This window comes from Ostrinia nubilalis, chromosome 8 (assembly GCF_963855985.1).
Source record: "Ostrinia nubilalis chromosome 8, ilOstNubi1.1, whole genome shotgun sequence".
Lineage (NCBI taxonomy): Eukaryota > Metazoa > Arthropoda > Insecta > Lepidoptera > Crambidae > Ostrinia > Ostrinia nubilalis.
Genome location: NC_087095.1, coordinates 14,140,883 through 14,154,370, shown reverse-complemented (window position 1 = coordinate 14,154,370; position 13,488 = coordinate 14,140,883). Strand labels below are relative to the sequence as shown.

Genomic DNA, 13,488 nt, shown 5'->3' with positions numbered 1-13,488 from the left:
CAGGCTGTTAACGCCAATCGCGCGCCGGCGCAGGAAACTGGTTTCGAAAACTGGACGCGCACCGTCGACCAACGACGAAAACGCCCTCGGCTCCACTCGCCGCAAACCGCCGGGCAAGACGCACGTACTTAGCCTACTCATATATTTTTTTGTAAATTTCACGTTACGAAGTAAATCGTTGTAAACATCAAGAAGTCTTTCATTTCTCGATAACCACATCGTCGTCCTTCAAATGGGACTGATTATTCTAATACACTTTCCAATTTGAAACACACTGAAAAACATCTCATATCTCTATCTAAACGACACTGATGCATGTTGTTTCCATCAATAGTTCGAAGATGAAGGATTATACGTTTGATAGAAAGAAGTTCAGATAACGAAAACAAATGGCCAACGGAACGGCTCTTCCGATAAGATAGTCCGCATTAACTGGTAGGTTATGAATAAGGAAAGTGACTTTTAAGCTGGGTTTCTGTGAGAAAGGCTATGCAACGGGTTAACATTTTCTAAATTTGCAAATGTCGAAGGGTGGTTGATTGTTTATCATCAGGTCATCCATATAAATTCTTGTCTTGCTACACTCTTTTTTAATGAAACATTTAGTGCCATAAAAGTAAAGGATAATAATGTTTAGTCAAACTGACGACTTATAATTTGGATTAACCCTTTAACAGCCGTTCACATACTCGGTCTGTGTTTATTATGATTATACGCATATTCCGCCGGTTAAAGTGTTAATTAACTCGTTCGTTTGAGACTGAAAAAGCGCCTAGGTAATTAATAAGTTCATAGAAAACTTTCCCTATTTTAAATTATTACTGAAATCAAAATAATTTCTTGAAGTTAAAGACCCAAAACTTAGTTATTGAAATTAATGACTAAAAAAACGTTAGGTCGAAATAGATAAACGTCTGTTAATAATTATTCATCATCTCCACTGCCTAAATAAAAAATCGATCTGTAGGCCTCAGAATACGGAACAAACCAGAAACCGTCAACGGGCGTAAATGTGTATTCATATAAAGTACTCCAAATCGCACTACTTTGACTTTAAAGCAATCAGTCAATGGCCGGCGCGCGCATTGTTTACATATCCGTCAGATTGACACTTTATAATTAAATTATGCCGTCTTGTGCCGTTCCAACATGTAAGAATGCTACTGGAATTACGAAGAAAGTGCATGGGATCATGTTTTATCCGTAAGTAGCACATTTCCAATTCATTTTAATTAAATAATAATTTTCAAAAAAAATCACGGTTGTATTTTGTAAGTGTTGCCACAGGTCAACGGAATATTTTACCCTACTTTTTTATATTGAATTACATTTGTCTACTTATAAAAAAATCACGCGTTAATTTTGTTAGCGTTACCACAGAATAATGGAATATTTTCCCCATCCTTTTTGTTTTAATTAGTTTTTAGTGTAATTTCATCCATGACATGACAACCTGATTAATTAAATTATAAGTGCCACTTGTGGTCTAAACTGAATAAATATTTTTGATTTTGATTTGATTTCAATATATTGAATTAATTTATAATATTACTCCCTAATAATGAGGAGATAATAAATTACTATCGTGAATTTCATACTTTCCCATTTATTCAAAAGTAAGGCATTGGTATCAACAGATCAGCAGCAGCAATATTTGTATATTTAATAATAATTTTAAGTAATTAATTATTGCTTACATACTTACTCTGATTTTTTTTCAGGATACACAGCCAGAGTTGCCTCGCAATCAAATTTAAGTATTGGTGATGTTTTTGATTTGGATTCTGTTTTTCACTCCAAGAAAAGTTAAACTAAAAGCACTACTGCGCCGTAAACAAATGTTTTGTTGTCGATATGTTTACATAATAAAGAACCTTAAGTTTCTTTTTTGTTTTACTTGGCATTCTAAAATTTATATTCGACTTTTGTAATTGACTTTTAAATAACATATTATACCTACATAAAATATAGTACATATATTACACTATTTAATAGAAATAAATAATCATCTTACACTTAGTTACTTCGGAGTAAAAATTAAATTCATAGGTAGGTAGGTACTATCTATGCCTATGGCCAGTCATGTCGTCTCGTTCTATCGCAAAGAATCACCATTTGATAAGAGCGAGAGCAAAAACGGAAATGGATAGTTAACACTGGCCGTGTGTACTTATTTCACTTACTTATTTTTTACTTGTTTAACATCTCTTTAAAAAATTACATAATTTTACCCCAAAAATGGGGGTGTCACACGGCGCTAGTAACACTAAAGGGGGTAGAGGGGCGCGGGAGGGGAAGTATTTTGGACACAAGTTGCCGCGTAGAAATGTTATCGAACACTCCTTCTGGTTTGTTCTGTATTCTGAGCTGTAGGCCTAGGATGCGCGCAGCGATAAGCGGTTATCACGCCATTTTATCGATTTTGCCCATACATTTTGACATCAATAAAGTAAGTATATCTAAACAAACCGCAGACCGTTTAATATTCCATCCACACAATTGTCGGAAAAAACACGTAAATGTCGGTCGTCGGTCCCATCGGTCTAAATCCCGCAAGCACACATTTCGGTCAACCCACCACTAAGGGCAAACCGCAGACGCAGTGGACAAATTTTGCGAAATCTGATCACGGTGCGCACCTCAATCCGGCTGATGTGTCAAGTCAAAGCAGAAATAATGTTATCACCTAGTCAGAAGTTCAGTGGAACGGTAGCTTAGAAAACTACTCCGTCTAGGTCAATTTAAACTGCGAGGCTAGTTGATAACTCCGCGATCAATAAATAACAGCTGTTCTGTTCGACACATGGACACATGGTGCAGCCTTCGTGCTGATTGCAGGCAATCTTATTTATTTTTCACCAGCAATGCCAGCCACTTTGGATACGTGCTCGTTTTCTGGTCAATTCATCCGTTTATTCGTTTCAGTGACGTCCACGGCTGGTCAAAGGCTCCCAATTGCTGGTCAATTAACCAGAACTAATAGGAATATCAATTAACTAAAAACTCTCATTTCAATGGGATTAGGTTTAACCAAAAATTCGTTCGTTCGTTTCAGCCAAATGACGTCCACTGCTGGACAAAGGCCTCCCCCAAGGATTTCCATAACGACCGGTCCTGCCCCGCATCCAGGTTCTTCCCGCGACTTTCACCAACCAAACTAAAAATTAACATAATTAGGTATAATCGATATAAATACGATTATATGTATATCATCATGCTAGTCAATAACGTTAAGTTACGTAACATCAGTGGGTCAAGCAGTCATTTCCGTTTTTTCTTTTGCTCTCAAATGGAAAATTCGTTGCGATAGAACGAGACAATTATGACCGGAAATTGGTAGTTAAAACTGTGGCTGAAGGATATAAAATTATCGTTGCACCGACTTAGAGCAATAACAAATTATGAAATCAAGTAACTAAAATAGGATAAAGTAATGTCAGAAAATAGAAGAGCTTGCTAAAATCCAACTTGCCATAGTGACTTTTATTTTACGAATGATCAGTCATCAATTCATTAAACTGTAATCATTTAAATGTAAACAGTGAAAATTGATTTATAAATAAACACATTACAAATATTTCCATGAAAACGCACGCAGAAACCAGAAATGGCAATGATTAATGATCATTACACTAATTGGATTAATATCGGAACATGCATTTTCGCTCAGCGTCAATTTGGGTAACGTGATGCTCCATTTAGTGAGTTCCCATGTGTAATTGTCAATTGACCTGAACGTTTGCGTTACGGTGATTGCAAATATAGCAGAAGAGTAAATAATGGCAACATTAAGCTGATTTTTAGACTTGAATTCATGACATTGTCGTGCGTTTTCAGGATCGTACATGGTAAATTGTAGGTATGACCACTAGGTAAGTCGGAATAAAGTTGTCTGAAATTAACAATAGTAGTGTGCGGTCTTGCAAACGCACGGCAACACGACTAAATTGAAAACACCCTTACAGTTTTGCAATCGGTCTGCAATCGATGGAATATTTAATTTTACTGCCCTAGCTACTTGATTTTCGATCAACAAAGTAGATAATCTACTTCAGGCTTTTGGCTAATAAACTAATATTTTGTTTATTGCCGCGAACATAGTGATAAGGTGTTTACATAAACGGTAAATAGTTTTGAAGAAAAATTACCGATCACGAAACAGCAGAGAAATTAAATACACATCTACAGAAATGAGCAGATCCGCAAACGAACTTAAGTCGATGACATAGCCCGACGGATTAGCAAGCTGAAGTGGCAATGGGCAGGGCACATAGTACGCAGAACTGACGCCAGCTGGGATGGATTTCTAGGCTGCGTACCAGAAAACGCAGCGTGGAACGTCCACCCACAAGGTAGACCGACGACATCGTAAAAGTAGCAGGAAGGCGCTGGACGCAGGCCGCTAGCAGGGGCAACATGTAAAGCATTGGGGGGAGGCCTACGTTCAGCAGTGGCTGAGATGATGATGATGATGATTATGTGTAGTCTGATATCCTGTCGACTGTATCCCTCAAGTGATTTTTCCTTTATGTCTTATTACTTTATTTTAGCAACTATTATAACAAACGATATGAGGAAAAGTGAAGGCAATAAGGTTCAAGTTACTGATAGCTGAACAGGTACTGAATTAAATTAGTGAACACGAGAACCCATTTTATTGGTCATTCACATTATGAATTAACCTTTGCTCTAACTTCAAGCCGATCCTACACGAGCAGAATAATACAGGGCGTAAGAAATAGTTTGGATTTTATTTCGAAATTCAGCGGAATATGCTTTAGAAAATTAGTGGAATTTTCCGCTGAAAGTTCTAGATTTACTCATATTCATAGAAACATTAATAAATAATGAGTAAACCGAACACGAAATCGCTTGACTCTATTACCACAGAATAATAATAAGTACATTACTACGAAATAATTTGAAATAGCGAACTGAGTGGGTTTTGTTTACCCACAAACCACGAATAATAAAAACTTAATGCTCGTTTTGTTAAAAAAAAGTTTTTGCTCTCATTATTAATTCAAAGTTCGATTTTGCATAACAATTAGGCATTGGCGATGTAAGTATGTTTATTACAAAATGTATAAAACAAGAAATAGAGAGCTGAAATTTCTGATAGCTGTCAGCTTTTGCTTATAGTTCTTGCAACTCACGAAGTGAGCTTTATTTGTGTATGTACGTGTACATGCAAAACTTTAGAAAAACGAACAGTAGTGAGCCACCACACATGTATAGCCTGACCAGGAACATAAAAACCCTGGCATAGAGGCGCCTCAATTGCATTTGATAGTGCAACACTGAGTACAGTCGTACCTGTGTTAAATTAATAGGCTAACTTTATGTATCAGGATTCAGGATTACGGGCTAATTTGATATTTTCATAAATTAACGAAAAAATATTATTATAGGTAACCTGATTTAAATAAATTAAATGAAACCATCAATCGAGCTAGTAGATTTATTTTATTATTCATCAATAATCAAATTCAGAACTTGAATATTCAACTGCAATGTCTGCTCATGAACGCTTCAAACTCGGTACTTCTTTCCCAATCCCACAAAATTCAACACTTAGAAAGTGACAAAATTTTTAAAATAGGTAGTTGAAACAAACCACAGCTAATTTTCATAGTGGACTGTACTATACGATAAACATGTCAGTCAATTTGACAACCTTTGTCGGAAACATTATTCAATGAAAATATTGTCCGAACCCTTAGTATTTCTCTTCGACAAATACTTTAACACATTGTGAACCACTTTTCTTTCACGACTATAAAAATATTTTAGCAATTTAATTCATAAAACCAATTGCGCACATTTAAAATAAAGTTTGTTTACACTTTGACAGCAATAGACTGACATGCAAGGTGACATGTCAATGAAGTTTTCAGTTACTGTTGCCATTAAAAGAAATTAGTACCATTAGTTTTCCGCAACATGGCGAGGGTTTTTATGTTCCTGGTCAGGCTATAAAGCTCACTCGCCTTCGTGAATTGCAACAACTACCTACACCTGTTTCTACAGCCTGTATAACGTTCATATGGAACGGTATAAGCTTTTTAGTGGCAAATTAATACTGACTGCGAGTCTACTAAGTTACTAAATTTCATTTTACGAATTTCGCAAAATAATACGTAAAAATAAACTCCTAAGAACAAGAATACTCGTATACTCCTAAACAACTTTTTAACTTCTTAACGTATTTTTGAAGAGCTATTATAATAAATGTACAAAATATGAGTATTATACACTAATTGTTAACTAGCTCTTAAGGGTGGGTAATAAACTTTGTCGACACGCAACTTCGCAAAACAAAAGATAAACAATTTTAAAACTCACAACTCGCTGGTGCGGTTTTTAACCCTATGAGGATAGGATTTTGACCTCTCGTTACTACCCACACCATAAAGGATAACTTTATTAAGATAACTGAAATTATCAGCTGCAATATCAAACATGCAATGACGTCTACCCCCAACGTCTGGTTAAATGTTCTACCAATTATTAGTTTCTTAAGTACCAACAACGGAGTAATATCATGTACTTATAACGGAGTATATTATGTACTTGTGGCAATTATGCGACAGCAGATGAGGTCTTTAGTGTCCTAGAGACACTAAATTGGTCTTTATTAAAGATCCCAGAGCAATAAAGACGGGTTTACATCATATTTCGCTACATTCTCTCTTGAACGATGAAAAAGTTTTGTACCAAGACACAAACACGAACCTAGGTAGGTACATTTTGTTTTCGTTTTGGGTTACGAAATTACTTAAAGTAGTTGACTTGGTACTAGTTTGCACCAAGAACGTACAGTCTGAATTTTTCACTAACAATGACTTACTTATTAAGGTTTAATAAAGGCATTATTTAGTAGATGGAAAGTTAAATGAAATCGGCTATCAAAATAAAATCTACTATATAAAAATAAGTCGGGTTTTCCTCCCTGACGCTATAACTCCAGATAGTCCAGTCATTATAGTAAGTTCACCTCGGAATTCGAGATACCCAGCTGTAAGTCTGTAAATACGTGTATATTGACACCCTAAAAGTTGTCTCAAAACCTACATATGGTAGGGTGTAAGCAACTATTAAAGGACAATGTTCGTTCTCCATACATTGTTCGCCTAAAGAACCAACAATTTTGACATATTACTACCCGAAAGCGAAATAATACGATTCTGTGTGTAAGAACAATGATTCCTGATGGACACTTGCCATAAAATTAATGATTAAGAATATTAAATCACAGCGATTTTATAATATGTCGTTTATGACAACATGGCGTCTAATGTATTGTGTGAATGTATGAACACCGATTCGCGAAAAATGTTTTGTATTGTCGTCACGCCGAGTCGCAGCCAAATAGTATAAAATAATAGAACAAGTTTTAGAAATACAACTCGGCATTCCACTTTTACAATATGCCCACATATTGCACGTAAATAAACAACATGAATCGTAGGTTGTTTCCACCCTTGTCATCTGACACATGAAATAAACTCCTATTGTATTAGAGATATCGAAGCCGAATCGTATATAATAATAGAATGGGTTTTGGAGATCACTCGGGGTTCCACTTTTATAAAATACCTACATACCTATTACATAAAAATACCACGAATCATGAGTTTTCTTTTCACCATTTACATCTGACACGAGATAACAAACTCCTATCTCCATGACTACCATCGTAGTCTATGCCAAAGACTACAATATTTTAAGCAAGAAGTTTCAAACCTTAGCGGCTACGGTAACCCCTGGGCCACATACATCATGATAACATTCGGTCGACACCGGAACGAAGTCTTGCGATTATGCAAAAAAGCATCGTATTCTAGTGCGGCTATATCACGTTCAACCGGGGTTTTAATTCGACTAAAGTCCTGACTAAAGACTGGAAGAAAATACGCCGCATTGTATGAGCACTTCGTGTTCGTTAAAGCGGCTTCAGATCTAGAGCCCACATAGTTTTCTTTCCAATAATATCCGCAAGTAGCGCTGCATGATCTTTACAACAAAAACGGCAATAGTTATTAAGGTGCCAAAATTATATGATTACTTTGGCACGGTATTATACACGTGCGAAGATTTGTCATTTTCATTCATTTCTTCATCATCATCATCATTTCAGCCACAGGACGTCCACTACTGAACATAGGCCTCCCCCAATGACTTCCACATCGCACGGTTGGTAGCGGCCTGCATCCAGCGCCTTCCCGCTACCTTTATCAGGTCGTCGGTCCACCTTGTGGTGGGTTGACATTGCAGAATATGACTTTTGATAGGTTCATCATAGAATTCGGCGCCCGGGGATATCCTCACGGAGGAAGTTCGTAAAAGGGCGGAACAAGATCTTATAATAATGCAAGGCCGAAGCTGTTACGCGCGTGCTCCTACGTGTAATCCGGCGAGTATGCAATAAATAGTAATGTCTGGTAAATAGTGGTAATACGTATCGTTCGTTCGTTCGTTTCAGCCGAAAAGACGTCCACTGCTGGACAAAGGCCTCCCCCAAGGATTTCCACGAAGACCGATCCTGCACCGCTCGCATACAGGCACCTCCCGCGACCTTCACCAGATCGTCGGTCCACCTAGTGGGAGGCCTGCCCACGCTACGTCTTTCGGCTCGTGGTCGCCACTCAAGAACTTTCCTGCCCCAGCGGCCATCAGCTCTACGAGCTATGTGCCCCGCCCAGTCTATGTCTGTATGCGCTACGATTACAGGGTATCATTTTGCATAGTCGCAAGACTTCACTCCGCTGCTGTCAAATCAATGTCGCATAATGTTATCGCAATGTGTGTGGCCCTTGGCCAAATCACAGAAGCCTATGCGAAGAAAGAGCACTTGAATGACAATAAAAATCAGGGTTACCATTTTATAAGATCTCCTCACTATTGAGGGTAACAAAGTAACATTAATAATCTAGCCATTAATTACATTTATTACCTATACGAGAAAGTAAAGCAACATGCGGTTTTATTTTAATTTGTAAAATATTTGTAACTGTTTGTTCCAAGTTTAGTTTTACAACAGTATTGCTGTTTCAGCTGTCACTGTGAAGCTTTGGGAAAATAAATAAATACAAAAAATATTAACATAAATATTTATTTAAGTTTTTATGTTCATTATCATAATATGCCAATTTAAGTTACACTGTGTGACAGTCTTTGACACTAAACAAACTCTTCAGCTTAATAATACCTACCTACAGGGCGTTTTTATAGTTACTCTTGCTGATGAAACAAGAAGGGTTGATTCTACTACTGAAATACAACTACTTTTCTTACAAATAAGATATAAAGAAAATCTAAGTATATCTTACAGGACCAATATCAAATTCGGGATAAAGAAAATCTAAGTATATCTTACAGGACCAATATCAAATTCTCAAAAAAATTCACATCCTCGTGATGGTGATAATTTCTATGGAGAGGTTTTTTTTATATTCGGTCTCTTGGGATAAGTTATTCCATTTGAGCAGTAGAATTAATCCTTTTTATTCGATCACATATAAAAACAACACAAGTGTTTAGGAAAACTTCTTCTTTGGTATGGTATCACTACGGAGTTATAATGTCGGCAACTCTGTATCACTGACTTGTAACTTTCAAACAGCATGAATAATAAGGGCACCACATTGGTTTTCTTTCTGAAAAAAGGCTTTCAGTTTTAGTACTAACCCTTTAGCACTATTTCATTGAAATAAAAATACAATAAACGCACAGAAGACTGAAATTGAGTCAACTGACGTGACATTTATAATTTGTTGACATTATGACAGTTTGACAAGACTAGGGATTGAAAAAGTTTTAATTGAAAAAGTAAAATGACAATTTATTAAAACGATTCACATGGATATAATCGATTAAAAATATTTATAAAATGTTCTGATACTTGCCTGTAGCGATTATCCAATCCTGGTTTCTACTGAAAAACTACCTCGTGGCAAGATTTTAATAAAATAATAAAATCTTTATCTTCTCTTTCACAATCTATAAAAGTTCATTTGGTCTATTATTATACATGTGCTATGAATGAGGGTTTTCGCGATTGAAAAATCCGCGAGATGGCAATACGTAGACGCGAGGTCCAAATGCTGCATGATTGGTGGATATCTGTCAATGTCATGTCAAAAATAACCAATCATGCAGCATTTGGACCTCACGTCTACGTATTGCCATCTGGCGGATTTTTCAATCGCGAAAACCCTCATTGGCATAGATTATGAGAGACTGGCAACTATACTAGGTTGATATCAGGTGATCCGTCTGCTCATTTGCCTCCTGTCACATAAAAAAAAAATATATATGTTTCTCACACTTCAACTGGCATTGGATTCAACATCGGATTCTGACACTTTTACAGTTATGATACCATGAATATCAGTTTATGGTCCTAATTATTTTTATTTTATTTACGACCTTCGACCAGTTGGACACTTTAGATATCTTCTTGTAATAGTGTCAAACTGTCAATATCTTTTTAGCTTTTAACGCAAATCTAGTCTTCAAAGCAGTTTAATCGATTTATTTTATTTTCAAAATCGATATTTTATTGTCTATGATGGCCGCAGGAACATCACTATACATGGACTCCCAGCAATAAAGTACGGTAATGCCTCGTACAGATTTTATCGGCAAAAATTATGGAACTTGATAGGTTTTAGACCATGCCACGCACCAAAACGTCCGGAAGTTGTAATAGTATTATAGAATAAACGTTAAAAGACTTATTTATTTAATTTTTCAATGCTTAAGTGTCCATTAGAATGAAAGGGTGCTTAATGTATTAAAAAAAATAGAAAATAATTATGATGGGTTAATGTTTTTGGGCGGTTTTTTAGGCGGTTTCTGACAATGTCCTTTCAAGGTCAACGGTCACAAAAATCGGTTTTTTGCGCTTTTTTTAGAAATATCTCATTTCCTGTGGGTTTTTTGCTATTTGTATTTATTATCAATATTGTAGAATACTAAATCCTCTACAAATTTTGTTTAAAAACTTTTTTTATACGGTGAACCGTTTTCGAGATAGAGGGCGGAGAGCGCGCGGTCACTGCATCACTTCAGGTCTACTTAAGCGGTTTAGATTTTTCATACAAAAGGATTTTCCCGCTAATTCCTGTGGGAATTTCGGGAATTCCTTGTTGTAACTAAGCTTTGAGTTTACTAAGGTACCTACATGCCAAATTTCAAGCGTCTAACTTCCGTTAAGCGTTTAGATTTTTCATACAAAAGGATTTTCCCGCTAATTCCTGTTCCCGTGGGAATTCCTAAGTATACTATAACCTGCCCAGGTGTATGAAGAATAATTGTACCAAGTTTCGTTAAAATCCGTCGAGTAGTTTTTGTTTCTATAAGGAACATACAGACGGACAGAATTCTATACATGAAATATATTTTCAAAATAACTATCAGGGGGTGATTAGTGATCGATACTGATGCCAAAAATGCAATCAGTAAAATTTTTGTCTGTCTGTCTGTCCGTCTGTATGTTCCTTATAGAAACAAAAACTACTCGATGGATTTTAACGAAACTTGGTACAATTATTCTTCATACACCTCGGCAGGTTATAGTTTACTTAGGAATTCCCACGGGAACAGGAATTAGCGGGAAAATCTTTTTGTATGAAAAATCTAAACGCTTAACGGAAGTTAGACGCTTGAAATTTGGCATGTAGGTACCTTAGTAAACTTAAAGCTTATTTACAACAAGTAATTACCGAAATTCCCACGGGAATTAGCGGGTAAATCCTTTTGTATGAAAAACCTAAACCGCTTAAGTTGACCTGAAGTGATGCAGTGACCGCGCGCTCTCCGCCCTCTATCTCGAAAACGGTTCACCGTATAAAAAAAAAATTTAAACAAAATTTGTAGAGAATTTAGTATTCTACAATATTGATAATAAATACAGATAGCAAAAAACCCATAGGAAATGAGATATTTCCAAAAAAAGCGCAAAAAACCGATTTTTGTGACCTTTGTCCTTAAAATTTAATAGTTGCTTACACCCTACCATATGTAGGTTTTGAGACAACTTTTAGGGTGTCAATATACAAGTATTTACAGACTTACAGCTGGGTATCTCTAATTCCGAGATTCTTACCTAATTTAAGCTTAAATGACTGGACTAAGAACGCACGAACCGATTTCCACGGTTTTGCATTCGTTGGAAAGGTCTCGGGCTCCGTGAGGTTTATAGCAAAGAAAATTCGGGAAAAGGGGGTAAAACAGGATCCACGCGTACGAAGTCGCGGGCGGCCGCTAGTGTAAATATATTTCCTGGATAATTTACCTTTAATATTAATAATAATAGAAACCAGGGGTTCAAGCAAGTAAAAAAACTAAAATAAAATATTATACCTTTTTATTTACGCTACCACTGAGGCCCCAACACAAACACATTGATATTATATTGCTAGGACTTGAAGTAATAAGCCTTTCTATCGTTCAAGGGCTGTGTACTCCTGAAGAATACCTTTCCATACTCGCCGGGGAGTCCCAGTAAAGTCCGTGCGGACTCCACAGTTTCCTGAAAATAATAATAAACGATGTGATTAATAATGATAAACTGTTTCCACTTTTTGTTGTTTTTATTGCTGGGCCACATACTAAGAAACTACACGAGTAAGCTCGTAAAAAACATACATTGGTAATAAACTATAAGTTTCATAGTTTTCCGCACAAACTATAGTACACAAAAGTACAGTCTGCGTCAAATAATTCGTGACACCCAAAAGTGGCCAAAAAGTTGACAACATCATTCCATTTGTAACAAAGCCGTATTGCGAACTTATTGGCTACATTGGGTGTCACGAACTATTTGACGCTGACTGTACCAAAATAAATTAGTGAGGATAACATTTCATCTAAAATAGAAAATCAGTTTGCAAAATAATTGAAATCAATTATTTTGCAAACTGATTTAAATAATTTATAAGATTTAAATAATCGGATTTCCAGTTGTAATGAAAGTTAAAGTTCCCATGAATATGTATGTAAAACTGCTGTTTTTCAGAATTTAATAATTTATGTAATTCTTCACGTTGGACGCCACGCGGCTCACCGGTGAGCCTCGAACAATACAATTTCCATTGTGTCTAGCGTCTCGGCGTTCAATGACTTAAAACTTTCTCGTTGCATAATTAAACTATTCATAATAATCTAAAATACTGACTAAGCAAATTAAAGAAGTATGACGGATAATTAAATTGATTAAGAGGTTATTTCAAAACTGAACATTCATAAAATACTGGTAGTAACTTGACTTCTTTAAAAGTATTTATTTAGAAAAGTAGGTAACTCTTGCAACGACAGTGACTTATCTGTTCTTTCTAAATTTGTCTTTCTAAAAGTACTAATACGATTGGATAAACTTTGGGAGTTTCAAGTTCCTTATCTATAATTACTTGCTGAAGTACAGTCGAGAGCACATCAGGATTTACTCGCACTTATTTTGTAACTGTTTAAGGTGCTACAGAG

The 13,488-nt window shown here is 36.1% G+C and overlaps 1 long non-coding RNA gene across 1 annotated transcript; it reads left to right on the top strand.

Moving 5' to 3' along the window:
• Positions 1–970: 970 nt before the first annotated feature.
• On the top strand, positions 971–1,884 carry LOC135074244 (uncharacterized). Its single transcript, XR_010257788.1, has 2 exons — positions 971–1,203; positions 1,722–1,884. It is a non-coding gene; the product is annotated as an uncharacterized LOC135074244 (long non-coding RNA).
• The last annotated feature ends 11,604 nt before the right edge of the window (positions 1,885–13,488 follow it).